The sequence below is a fragment of the Leptosomus discolor genome, unplaced genomic scaffold (assembly GCF_034619465.1).
Source record: "Leptosomus discolor isolate bLepDis1 unplaced genomic scaffold, bLepDis1.hap2 HAP2_SCAFFOLD_33, whole genome shotgun sequence".
Taxonomy (NCBI): Eukaryota; Metazoa; Chordata; class Aves; order Leptosomiformes; family Leptosomidae; genus Leptosomus; species Leptosomus discolor.
This window is the reverse complement of record NW_028237861.1, coordinates 1,404,855-1,419,249: the sequence shown is the minus strand read 5'-3', so window position 1 is coordinate 1,419,249 and position 14,395 is coordinate 1,404,855.

Sequence of the window (14,395 nt, the reverse complement as noted above, 5' to 3'; positions counted from 1 at the left end):
AGTCCCGATGTAGAGCAGAAAGTAAGCTAAACCCTGATTTAGAGCCCAACAGACGTCCCGACGAAAGCTGAAAGTAAGCTAAACCCTGATGTAGAGCCCAACAGACGTCCCGACGTAGAGCCCAACACACGTCCAGACGTAGAGCCCAACACACGTCCCGACGTAGACCTGAAAGTAAGCTAAATCCTGATGTAGAGCCCAACAGACGTCCCGACGTAGAGCCCAACACACGTCCCGACGTAGAGCTGAAAGTAAGCTAAATCCTGACGTATAGTCCAACAAATGTCACGATGTAGAGCTGAAAGTAAGCTAAATCCTGATGTAGAGCCCAACACACGTCCCGACGTAGAGCTGAAAGTAAGATAAATCCTGACATAGAGCCCAACAGACGTCCCGACGTAGAGCCGAAAGTAAGCTAAACCCTGATGTAGAGCCCAACAGACGTCCCGACGTAGAGCCCAACACACGTCCCGACCTAGAGCCCAAACACGTTCCGACGTACAGCCCAACACACATCCCGACGTAGAGCTGAAAATAAGCTAAATCGGGATGTAGAGCCCAACAGACTTCCCCACGTAGAGCCCAACAGAAGTCCCGACGTAGAGCCCAACAGTCGTCCCGAAGTAGAGCCCAACACACGTCCCAACGTAGAGACCAGCAGACGTCCCGACGTAGAGCCCAACACATGTCCCGACGTAGAACCCAACACACTTCCCTACGTAGAGACCAACACACGTCCCGATGTAGAGCTGAATGTAAGCTAAATCCTGATGTAGAGCCCTACAGACGGCCCGACGTAGAGCCCAACAGACGTCCCATCATAGACCCCAAGACACGTCCCGACTTAGAGCCCAAGACACATCCAGACGTAGAGCCCAACAGACGTCTCGACGTAGAGCAGAAAGTAAGCTAAACCCTGATGTAGAGCCCAACAGACGTCCCGACGTAGAGCCCAATACACGTCCCGACGTAGAGCTGGAAGTAAGCTAAATCCTGATGTAGAGCCCAACACACGTCCCGACGTAGAGCCCAACACACGTCCCAACGTAGAGCTGAATGTGAGCTAAAACAAAATTAGAGCCCAACACACGTTCCGACGTAGAGCAGAATGTGAGCTAACAACAAAATTAGAGCCCAACACACGTCCCGACCTAGAGCTGAAAGTAAGCTAAATCCTGAAATAGAGCCCAACAAGCGTCCCGATATAGAGACCAACACGCGTCCCGACGTAGAGCTGAAAGTAATCTAAATCCTGATGTAGAGCCCACAGACGTCCCGGCGTAGAGCCCAACAGAAGTCCCGACGTAGAGTCCAACATACGTCCCGACGTAGAGCCCTACAGAAGTCCTGTCGTAGAGCTGAAAGTAAGCTAAATCCTGACGTAGAGCCCAACAGATATCCCGACGTAGAGCCCAACAGATATCCTGACGTAGAGCCTAACAGACGTCCCGACGTAGAGGGCAAGAGACGTCCTGACGTAGAGCCCAACACACGTCCCGACGTAGAGCCCAACACACGTCCCGACGTAGAGATGAAAGTAAGCTAAATCCTGATGTAGAGCACAACAGACGTCCCGACATAGAGCCGAACAGACGTCCCGACTTAGATCTCAACACACGTCCCGACGTAGAGCTAATTGTAAGCTAAATCATGATGTAGTGCCCAAAAGACGTCCCGACGTAGAGACCAACACACGTCCCCACGTAGAGCCCAACACAAGTCCCAACGTAGACCCCAACAAACGTCCCGACGTAGAGCCCAACACACGTCCCAACGTAGAGTTGAAAGTAAGCTAAATCCTGATGTAGATCCCAACAAACATCCCGATGTAGAGCCCAACATACGCCCCGACGTAGAGCCCAACAGAAGTCACGACGTACAGCCCAACAGACGTCCCGACGTATGCCCAAAACACGTCCCGACGTAGAGCTGAAAGTAAGCTAAACTTTGATGTAGAGCCCAACAGACGTCCCGACGTTGAGCCCAACAGACGTCCCGACGTAGAGTCCAACACACGTCCCGACGTAGAGCCCAACACACGTCCCGACGTAGAGCTGAAAGTAAGCTAAACCCTGATGTAGAGCCCAACAGACGTGCCGACGTAGAGCCCAACAGACGTCCCGACGTAGAGCCCAACACACGTCCCGACGCAGAGCCCAACACACGTCCCGACGTAGAGCTAAATATAATCTAAATTGTGATGTAGTGCCCAACAGATGTCCCGACGTAGAGCCCAACAGACGTCCCGACGTACAGCCCAACAGACGTCCCGACGTAGTACCAATACACGTCCCGACGTAGAGGTGAAAGTAAGCTAAATCCTGATGTAGAGCCCAACAGATGTCCCGGCGTAGAGCCCAACAGACGTCCCGACGTAGAGCCGAACATACGTCCTGGCATAGAGCCCAACAGACATCCCGACGTATAGCCCAACAGATATCCCGACATAGATCCCAACACGCGTCACGACGTAGAGCCCAACTCGCGTCCCGCCGTAGAAACCAACACGCGTCCCGACGTAGAGCCCAACACACGTCCCGACGTAGACCCCAACAAACGTCCCGACGTAGAGCCCAACACACGTCCCGACGTAGAGCTGAAAGGAAGCTAAATCCTGATGTAGAGCCCAACAGACATCCCGACGTAGAGCCCAACAGACGTCCCGACGTAGAGCCCAAGACACGTCCCGACGTAGAGCTGAAAGTAAGCTAAACCCTGATGAAGAGCCCAACAGACGTGCCGACGTAGAGCCCAACAGACGTCCCGACGTAGAGCCCAACACACGTCCCGATGTAGAGCCAACACAGGTCCAGATGTAGAGCCCAACAGACGTCCAGACGTAGAGCTCAAAGTAAGCTAAACCCTGATGTAGAGCCCAACAGACGTCCCAACGTAGAGCCCAACAGACGTCCCGACGTAGAGCCCAACAGACGTCCAGACGTACAGCTGAAAGTAATCTAAACCCTGATGTAGAGCCCAACAGACGTCCCAACGTAGAGCCCTATACACGTCCCGACGTAGAGCCCAATACACGTCCCGACGTAGAGCTGAAAGTAAGCTAAATCCTGATGTAGGGCCCAACAGACGTCCCGACATAGAGCTCAACAGACGTCCCGACGTAGAGCCCAACACACGTCCCGACGTAGAGCTGAATGTAAGCTAAATTCTGATGTATAGTCCAACACACGTCCAGATGTAGAGCTGAAAGTAAGCTACATCCTGATGGAGAGCCCAACACACGTCCCGAATAGAGCTGAAAGTAAGATAAATCCTGACGTAGAGCCCAACAGACGTCCCGACTTCGAGCCCAATACACGTCCCAACGTAGAGCTGAATGTGAGCTAACAACAAAATTAGAGCCCAACACACGTTCCGACGTAGAGCAGAATGTGAGCTAACAACAAATTTAGAGCCCAACACATGTCGCGACGTGGAGCTTAATGTGAGCTAATAACAAAATTACAGCCCAACACACGTCCCAACGTAGAGCTGAATGTGATCTAACAACAAAATTAGAGCCCAACAGACGTCCCGACGTAGAGCCCAACACATATCCCAACGTAGAGCCCAACAGATGTCCCGACGTAGAGACCAACACACGTCCCGACGTAGAGCCCAACACACGTCCCGACGTAGAGCCCAACAGACGTCCCGACGTAGAGCTGAAAGTAATCTAAATCCTGATGTAGAGCCCAACAGACGTCCCGACGTAGAGCCCAACACACATCCCGACGTAGAGCCCAACACATGTCCCGACGTAGAGCTGAAAGTAAGCTAAATCCTGAAGTAGACCCCAACACGCGTCCCGACGTAGAGCTGAAAGTAAGCTAAATCCTGATGTAGAGCCCAACAGAGGTCCCGACGTAGAGCGTAACATACGTCCTGGCGTAGAGCCCAACACACGTGCCGACGTAGAGCCCAACACACGTCCCGACGTACAGCCCTACACACTTCCCGACGTAGACTGAAAGTAAGCTAAATCCGGATGTAGAGCCCAACAGACGTCCCGACATAGAGCTCAACAGACGTCCTGACGTAGAGCCCAACAGACGTCCTAACGTAGAGCCCAACACACGTCCCGACGTAGAGCTCAACGTATATCCCGACGTAGAGACCAACAGACGTCCCGACGTAGAGCTCAACAGACGTCCCAACGTAGAGACCAACACACGTCCCGAAGTAGAGCTAAATGTTAGCTAAATCATGATGTAGTGCCCAACAGACGTCCCGACATAGAGCCCAACAGACGTCCCGACGTACAGCCCAACACACGTCCCGACGTAGAGCCCTATACACGTCCCGACGTAGAGCCCAACACACGTCCCGACGTAGAGCCCAACAGACGTCCCGACGTAGAGTCCAACACACGTCCCGACGTAGAGCCCAACAGACGTCCCGACGTAGAGCTGAAAGTAAGCTAAATCCTGATGTAGAGCCCAACAGACGTCCCGACGTAGAGCCCAACACACATCCCGACGTAGAGCCCAACACATGTCCCGACGTAGAGCTGAAAGTAAGCTAAATCCTGAAGTAGACCCCAACACGCGTCCCGACATAGAGCCCAACACGTGTCCCGACGTAGAGCTGAAAGTAAGCTAAATCCTGATGTAGAGCCCAACAGACGTCCCGGCATATAGCCCAACAGAGGTCCCGACGTAGAGCGCAACATACGTCCCGACGTAGAGCCCAATACACGTCCCGACGTAGAGCCCAACACACGTCCCGACGTAGAGCCCAATACACGTCCCGACGTAGAGCCCAACACACGTCCCGACGTACAGCCCTACACACTTCCCGACGTAGACTGAAAGTAAGCTAAATCCGGATGTAGAGCCCAACAGACGTCCCGACATAGAGCTCAACAGACGTCCCGACGTAGAGCCCATTAGACGTCCCGACGTAGAGCCCAACACACGTCCCGACGTAGAGCCCAACGTATATCCCGACGTAGAGACCAACAGAAGTCCCGACGTAGAGCTCAACAGACGTCCCGACGTAGAGACCAACACACGTCCCGAAGTAGAGCTAAATGTTAGCTAAATCATGATGTAGTGCCCAACAGACGTCCCGACATAGAGCCCAACAGACGTCCCGACGTACAGCCCAACACACGTCCCGACGTAGAGCCCTATACACGTCCCGACGTAGAGCCCAACACACGTCCCGACGTAGAGCCCAAGAGACGTCCCGACGTAGAGTCCAACAGACGTCCCGACGTAGAGCCCAACACACGTCCCGCCGTAGAGCCCAACACACGGCCCGACGTAGAGCTGAAAGGAAGCTAAATCCTGATGTAGAGCCCAACATTCGTCCCGACGTAGAGCCCAACACACGTCCCGATGTAGAGCCAACACAGTTCCGGATGTAGAGCCCAACAGACGTCCTGACGTTGAGGTGAAAGTAAGGTAAACCCAGATGTAGAGCCCAACAGACGTCCAGACGTAGAGCTGAAAGTAAGCTAAACCCTGATGTAGAGCCCAACAGACGTCCCAACGTAGAGCCCAACAGACGTCCCGACGTAGAGCCCAACAGACGTCCAGACGTAGAGCTGTAAGTAAGCTAAACCCTGATGTAGAGCCCAACAGACGTCCCAACGTAGAGCCCAACACACGTCCCGACGTAGACCTGAAATTAAGCTAAATCCTGATGTATAGTCCAACACACGTCCAGATGTAGAGCTGAAAGTAAGCTACATCCTGATGGAGAGCCCAACACACGTCCCGACGTAGAGCTGAAAGTAAGATAAATCCTGACGTAGAGCCCAACGGACGTCCCGACGTAGAGCCCAACACACGTCCCAACGTAGAGCTGAATGTGAGCTAACAACAAATTTAGAGCCCAACACACGTTCCGACGTAGAGCAGAATGTGAGCTAACAACAAAATTAGAGCCCAACACATGTCCAGACGTGGAGCTGAATGTGAGCTAACAACAAAATTACAGCCCAACACACGTCCCAACGTAGAGCTGAATGTGATCTAACAACAAAATTAGAGCCCAACAGACGTCCCGACGTAGAGCCCAACACATATCCCGACGTAGATCCCAACAGACGTCCCAGGGTAGAGCCCAACACACGTCCCGACGTAGAGCCCAACACACGTCCCGACGTAGAGCCCAACAGACGTCCCGACGTAGAGCTGAAAGTAAGCTAAATCTTGATGTAGAGCCCAACAGACGTCCCGACGTAGAGCCCAACACACATCCCGACGTAGAGCCCAACACATGTCCCGACGTAGAGCTGAAAGTAAGCTAAATCCTGAAGTAGAGCCCAACAGACGTCCCGGCATAGAGGCCAACAGAGGTCCCGACGTAGAGCGCAACATACGTCCCGACGTAGAGCTGAAATTAAGCTAAACCCTGATGTAGAGCCCAACAGACGTCCCGACGTAGAGACCAACACACGTCCCGACTTACAGCCCTACACACTTCCCGACGTAGACTGAAAGTAAGCTAAATCCGGATGTAGAGCCCAACAGACGTCCCGACATAGAGCTCAACAGACGTCCCGACGTAGAGCCCAACGTATATCCCGACGTAGAGACCAACAGACGTCCCGACGTAGAGCTCAACAGACGTCCCGACGTAGAGACCAACACACGTCCCGAAGTAGAGCTAAATGTTAGCTAAATCATGATGTAGTGCCCAACAGACGTCCCGACATAGAGCCCAACAGACGTCCCAACGTACAGCCCAACACACGTCCCGACGTAGAGCCCTATACACGTCCCGACGTAGAGCCCAATACACGTCCCGACGTAGAGCTGAAAGTAAGCTAAATCCTGATTTGGAGCCCAACAGACGTCCCGACGTAGAGCTCAACAGACGTCCCGAAGTAGAGCCCAACAGACGTCCCGACGTAGAGCCCAACACACGTCCCGACGTTGAGCTGAAGTAAGCTAAATCCTGACGTATAGTCGAACAAACTTCACGATGTAGAGCTGAAAGTAAGCTAAATCCTGATGTAGAGCCCAACACACGTCCCGACGTAGAGCTGAAAGTAAGATAAATCCTGACATAGAGCCCAACAGACGTCCCGACGTAGAGCTGAAAGTAAGCTAAACCCTGATGTAGAGCCCAACAGACGTCCCGACGTAGAGCCCAACACACATCCCGACGTAGAGCCCAACACATGTCCCGACGTAGAGCTGAAAGTAAGCTAAATCCTGAAGTAGACCCCAACATGCGTCCCGACATAGAGCCCAACACGCGTCCCGACGTAGAGCTGAAAGTAAGCTAAATCCTGATGTAGAGCCCAACAGACGTCCTGAAGTAGAGCCCAACAGACGTCCCGACGTAGAGCCCAACACACGTCCCGACATAGAGCCCAACAGACGTCCCGACGTAGAGCCCAACACACATCCCGACGTAGAGCTGAAAATAAGCTAAATCCGGATGTAGAGCCCAACACACGTCCCAACGTAGAGCTCAACAGACGTCCCGACGTAGAGCCCAACAGACGTCCCGACGTAGAGCTGAAAATAAGCTAAATCCGGATGTAGAGACCAATAGACATCCCCACGTAGAGCCCAACAGACGTCCCATCGTAGACCCCAAGACACCTCCCGACTTAGAGCCCAAGACACATTCAGACGTAGAGCCCAACAGACGTCCCGAAGTAGAGCCCAACAGACGTCCCAACGTAGAGCCCAACAGATGTCCCGACGTAGAGCCCAACACACGTCCCGACGTAGAACCCAACACACTTCCCTACGTAGAGCCCAACACACGTCCCGATGTAGAGCTGAAAGTAAGCTAAATCCTGATGTAGAGCCCTACAGACGTCCCGACGTAGAGACCAACAGATGTCCCACCGTAGACCCCAAGACACCTCCCGACTTAGAGCCCAAGACACATTCAGACGTAGAGCCCAACAGACGTCCCGACGTAGAGCCCAAGAGACGTCCCGACGTAGAGTCCAACAGACGTCCCGACGTAGAGCCCAACACACGTCCCGCCGTAGAGCCCAACACACGGCCCGACGTAGAGCTGAAAGGAAGCTAAATCCTGATGTAGAGCCCAACATTCGTCCCGACGTAGAGCCCAACACACGTCCCGATGTAGAGCCAACACAGTTCCGGATGTAGAGCCCAACAGACGTCCTGACGTTGAGGTGAAAGTAAGGTAAACCCAGATGTAGAGCCCAACAGACGTCCAGACGTAGAGCTGAAAGTAAGCTAAACCCTGATGTAGAGCCCAACAGACGTCCCAACGTAGAGCCCAACAGACGTCCCGACGTAGAGCCCAACAGACGTCCAGACGTAGAGCTGTAAGTAAGCTAAACCCTGATGTAGAGCCCAACAGACGTCCCAACGTAGAGCCCAACACACGTCCCGACGTAGACCTGAAATTAAGCTAAATCCTGATGTATAGTCCAACACACGTCCAGATGTAGAGCTGAAAGTAAGCTACATCCTGATGGAGAGCCCAACACACGTCCCGACGTAGAGCTGAAAGTAAGATAAATCCTGACGTAGAGCCCAACGGACGTCCCGACGTAGAGCCCAACACACGTCTCAACGTAGAGCTGAATGTGAGCTAACAACAAATTTAGAGCCCAACACACGTTCCGACGTAGAGCAGAATGTGAGCTAACAACAAAATTAGAGCCCAACACATGTCCAGACGTGGAGCTGAATGTGAGCTAACAACAAAATTACAGCCCAACACACGTCCCAACGTAGAGCTGAATGTGATCTAACAACAAAATTAGAGCCCAACAGACGTCCCGACGTAGAGCCCAACACATATCCCGACGTAGATCCCAACAGACGTCCCAGGGTAGAGCCCAACACACGTCCCGACGTAGAGCCCAACAGACGTCCCGACGTAGAGCTGAAAGTAAGCTAAATCTTGATGTAGAGCCCAACAGACGTCCCGACGTAGAGCCCAACACACATCCCGACGTAGAGCCCAACACATGTCCCGACGTAGAGCTGAAAGTAAGCTAAATCCTGAAGTAGAGCCCAACAGACGTCCCGGCATAGAGGCCAACAGAGGTCCCGACGTAGAGCGCAACATACGTCCCGACGTAGAGCTGAAATTAAGCTAAACCCTGATGTAGAGCCCAACAGACGTCCCGACGTAGAGACCAACACACGTCCCGACTTACAGCCCTACACACTTCCCGACGTAGACTGAAAGTAAGCTAAATCCGGATGTAGAGCCCAACAGACGTCCCGACATAGAGCTCAACAGACGTCCCGACGTAGAGCCCAACGTATATCCCGACGTAGAGACCAACAGACGTCCCGACGTAGAGCTCAACAGACGTCCCGACGTAGAGACCAACACACGTCCCGAAGTAGAGCTAAATGTTAGCTAAATCATGATGTAGTGCCCAACAGACGTCCCGACATAGAGCCCAACAGACGTCCCAACGTACAGCCCAACACACGTCCCGACGTAGAGCCCTATACACGTCCCGACGTAGAGCCCAATACACGTCCCGACGTAGAGCTGAAAGTAAGCTAAATCCTGATTTGGAGCCCAACAGACGTCCCGACGTAGAGCTCAACAGACGTCCCGAAGTAGAGCCCAACAGACGTCCCGACGTAGAGCCCAACACACGTCCCGACGTTGAGCTGAAGTAAGCTAAATCCTGACGTATAGTCGAACAAACTTCACGATGTAGAGCTGAAAGTAAGCTAAATCCTGATGTAGAGCCCAACACACGTCCCGACGTAGAGCTGAAAGTAAGATAAATCCTGACATAGAGCCCAACAGACGTCCCGACGTAGAGCTGAAAGTAAGCTAAACCCTGATGTAGAGCCCAACAGACGTCCCGACGTAGAGCCCAACACACATCCCGACGTAGAGCCCAACACATGTCCCGACGTAGAGCTGAAAGTAAGCTAAATCCTGAAGTAGACCCCAACATGCGTCCCGACATAGAGCCCAACACGCGTCCCGACGTAGAGCTGAAAGTAAGCTAAATCCTGATGTAGAGCCCAACAGACGTCCTGAAGTAGAGCCCAACAGACGTCCCGACGTAGAGCCCAACACACGTCCCGACATAGAGCCCAACAGACGTCCCGACGTAGAGCCCAACACACATCCCGACGTAGAGCTGAAAATAAGCTAAATCCGGATGTAGAGCCCAACAGACGTCCCAACGTAGAGCTCAACAGACGTCCCGACGTAGAGCCCAACAGACGTCCCGACGTAGAGCTGAAAATAAGCTAAATCCGGATGTAGAGACCAATAGACATCCCCACGTAGAGCCCAACAGACGTCCCATCGTAGACCCCAAGACACCTCCCGACTTAGAGCCCAAGACACATTCAGACGTAGAGCCCAACAGACGTCCCGAAGTAGAGCCCAACAGACGTCCCAACGTAGAGCCCAACAGATGTCCCGACGTAGAGCCCAACACACGTCCCGACGTAGAACCCAACACACTTCCCTACGTAGAGCCCAACACACGTCCCGATGTAGAGCTGAAAGTATGCTAAATCCTGATGTAGAGCCCTACAGACGTCCCGACGTAGAGACCAACAGATGTCCCACCGTAGACCCCAAGACACCTCCCGACTTAGAGCCCAAGACACATTCAGACGTAGAGCCCAACAGACGTCCCGACGTAGTGCAGAAAGTAAGCTAAACCCTGATGTAGAGCCCAACAGACGTCCCGACGTAGAGCCCAACAGACGTCCCGACGTAGAGCCCAACAGACGTCCCGACGTAGAGCTGAAATTAAGCTAAACCCTGATGTAGAGCCCAACAGACGTCGCGACGTAGAGCCCAACAGACGTCCCGACATAGAGCCCAACACACGTCCCGACATAGAGCCCTACACACTTCCCGACGTAGAGCTGAAAGTAAGCTAAACCCTGAGGTAGAGCCCAACACACGTCCCGATGTAGAGCCCAACACACGTCCCGAAGTAGAGCCCAACACACGTCTCGACGTAGAGCACAACACACGTTCCGACATAGAGCCCTACACACTTCCCGACGTAGACTGAAAGTAAGCTAAATCCTGATGTAGAGCCCAACAGACGTCCCGACGTAGAGCCTAACAGACGTCCCATCGTAAAGCCCAACAGACGTCCCGAAGTAGAGCCCAACAGATATCCCGACGTAGAGCCCAACAGACGTTTCGACGTAGAGCCCAACAGACGTCCCGACGTAGAGCCCAACACACGTCAAGACGTAGAGCCCAACAAACGTCCCGACGTAGAGCCCAACACACGTCCCGACGTAGAGATGAAAGTAAGCTAAATCCTGATGTAGAGCCCAACAGACGTCCCGACATAGAGCTAAATGTTAGCTAAATCCTGATGTAGAGCCCAACAGACGTCCCGACGTAGAGCCCAACAGACGTCCCGACGTACAGCCCAACAGATGTCCCGACGTAGAGCCCTATACACGTCCTGACGTAGAGCCGAATACACGTCCCGACGTAGAGCTGAAAGTAAGCTAAATCCTGATGTAGAGCCCTACAGACGTCCCGACGTAGAGCTCAACAGACGTCCCGACGTAGAGCCCAACACACGACCCGACGTAGAGCTGAAAGTAAGATAAATCCTGACGTAGAGCCCAACAGACGTCCCGACGTAGAGCCCAACACACGTCCCAACGTAGAGCTGAATGTGATCTAACAACAAAATTAGAGCCCAACAGACGTCCCGACGTAGAGCCCAACACGTATCCCGACGTAGATCCAAACAGAGGTCCCAACGTAGAGACCAACACACGTCCCGACGTAGAGCCCAACAGACGTCCCGACGTAGAGCTGAAAGAAAGCTAAAGCCTGATGTAGAGCCCAACAGACGTCCCAACGTAGAGCCCAACACACATCCCGACGTAGAGCCCAACACATGTCCCGACGTAGAGCTGAAAGTAAGCTAAATCCTGAAGTAGAACCCAACACGCGTCCCAACATAGAGCCCAAAACACGTCCCGACGTAGATCTGAAAGTAAGCTAAATCCTGATGTAGAGACCAACAGACGTCCCGGCATATAGCCTAACAGATGTCCCGACGTAGAGCTGAAATTAAGCTAAACCCTGATGTAGAGCCCAACAGACGTCCCGACGTAGAGCCCAAAACACGTACCGTCGTAGAGCCCAACACACGTGCCGATGTAGAGCCCAACAGACGTCCCGACGTAGAACCCAAGACGCGTCGCGACTTAGAGCCCAAGACACATCCAGATGTAGAGCCCAACACACGTCCCGACGTAGAGCAGAGAGTAAGCTAAACCCTGATGTAGAGCCCAACAGACGTACCGACGTAGAGCCCAACAGACGTCCCGACGTAGAGCCCAACACATGTCCCGACGTAGAGCTGAAAGTGAGCTAAACCCTAAGGTAGAGCCCAACACACGTCCCGACGTAGAGCCCAACACACGTCCCGACGTAGAGCCCTACAGACTTCCCGACGTAGACTGAAAGTAAGCTAAATCCGGATGTAGAGCCCAACAGACGTCCCAAAGTAGAGCCCAACAGACGTCCCGACGTAGAGCCCAACAGAAGTCCCAACGTAGAGCCCAACAGACGTCCCGATGTAGAGCCCAACAGATATCCCGACGTAGAGCCCAAGAGACGTCCCGACGTAGAGCTCAGCAGACGTCCCGACGTAGAGCCCACACACGTCCCGACGTAGAGCCCAACACACGTCCCGACGTAGAGCCCAACACACGTCCCGACGTAGAGATGAAAGTAAGCTAAATCCTGATGAAGAGCCCAACAGACGTCCCAACATAGAGCTAAATGTTAGCTAAATCCTGATGTAGTGCCCAACAGACGTCCCGACGTAGAGCCCAACAGACGTCCCGACGTACAGCCCAACCGAAGTCCCGACGTAGAGCCCTATACACGTCCCGACGTAGAGCCCAATACACGTCCCGACGTAGAGCTGAAAGTAAGCTAAATCCTGATGTAGAGCCCTACAGACGTCCCGACGTAGAGCTCAACAGACGTCCCGACGTAGAGCCCAACACACGTCCCGACGTAGAGCCCAACACACGTCCCGACGTAGAGCTGAAAGTAAGCTAAATCCTGATGTAGAGACCAACAGACGTCCCGGCATATAGCCTAACAGATGTCCCGACGTAGAGCTGAAATTAAGCTAAACCCTGATGTAGAGCCCAACAGACGTCCCGACGTAGAGCCCAAAACACGTACCGTCGTAGAGCCCAACACACGTGCCGATGTAGAGCCCAACAGACGTCCCGACGTAGAACACAAGACGCGTCGCGACTTAGAGCCCAAGACACATCCAGATGTAGAGCCCAACACACGTCCCGACGTAGAGCAGAGAGTAAGCTAAACCCTGATGTAGAGCCCAACAGACGTCCCGACGTAGAGCCCAACAGACGTCCCGACGTAGAGCCCAACACATGTCCCGACGTAGAGCTGAAAGTGAGCTAAACCCTAAGGTAGAGCCCAACAGACGTCCCGACGTAGAGCCCAACACATATCCCGACATAGAGCCCAACAGAGGTCCCAACGTAGAGCCCAACAGACGTCCCAACGTAGAGCTCAACAGACGTCCCGACGTAGAGCCCAACAGACGTCCCGACGTAGAGCTGAAAATAAGCTAAATCCGGATGTAGAGACCAATAGACATCCCCACGTAGAGCCCAACAGACGTCCCATCGTAGACCCCAAGACACCTCCCGACTTAGAGCCCAAGACACATTCAGACGTAGAGCCCAACAGACGTCCCGAAGTAGAGCCCAACAGACGTCCCAACGTAGAGCCCAACAGATGTCCCGACGTAGAGCCCAACACACGTCCCGACGTAGAACCCAACACACTTCCCTACGTAGAGCCCAACACACGTCCCGATGTAGAGCTGAAAGTAAGCTAAATCCTGATGTAGAGCCCTACAGACGTCCCGACGTAGAGACCAACAGATGTCCCACCGTAGACCCCAAGACACCTCCCGACTTAGAGCCCAAGACACATTCAGACGTAGAGCCCAACAGACGTCCCGACGTAGTGCAGAAAGTAAGCTAAACCCTGATGTAGAGCCCAACAGACGTCCCGACGTAGAGCCCAACAGACGTCCCGACGTAGAGCCCAACAGACGTCCCGACGTAGAGCCCAGCACAGGTCCCGACGTAGAGCCCAACACACGTCCCGACGTAGAGCTCAACAGACGTCCCGACGTAGAGCTCAACAGACGTCCCGAAGTAGAGCCCAACACACGTCCCAACGTAGAACCCAAGACACGTCCCGAATTAGAGCCGAAGACACATCCGGACGTAGAGCCCAACAGATGTCCCGACGTAGAGCAGAAAGTAAGCTAAACCCTGATGTAGACCCCAACAGACGTCCCGAAGTAGAGCCCAACAGACGTCCCGACATAGAGACCAACACACGTCCCGACGTAGAGCTGAAAGTAATCTAAATCCTGATGTAGAGCCCAACAGCCGTCCCGACGTCG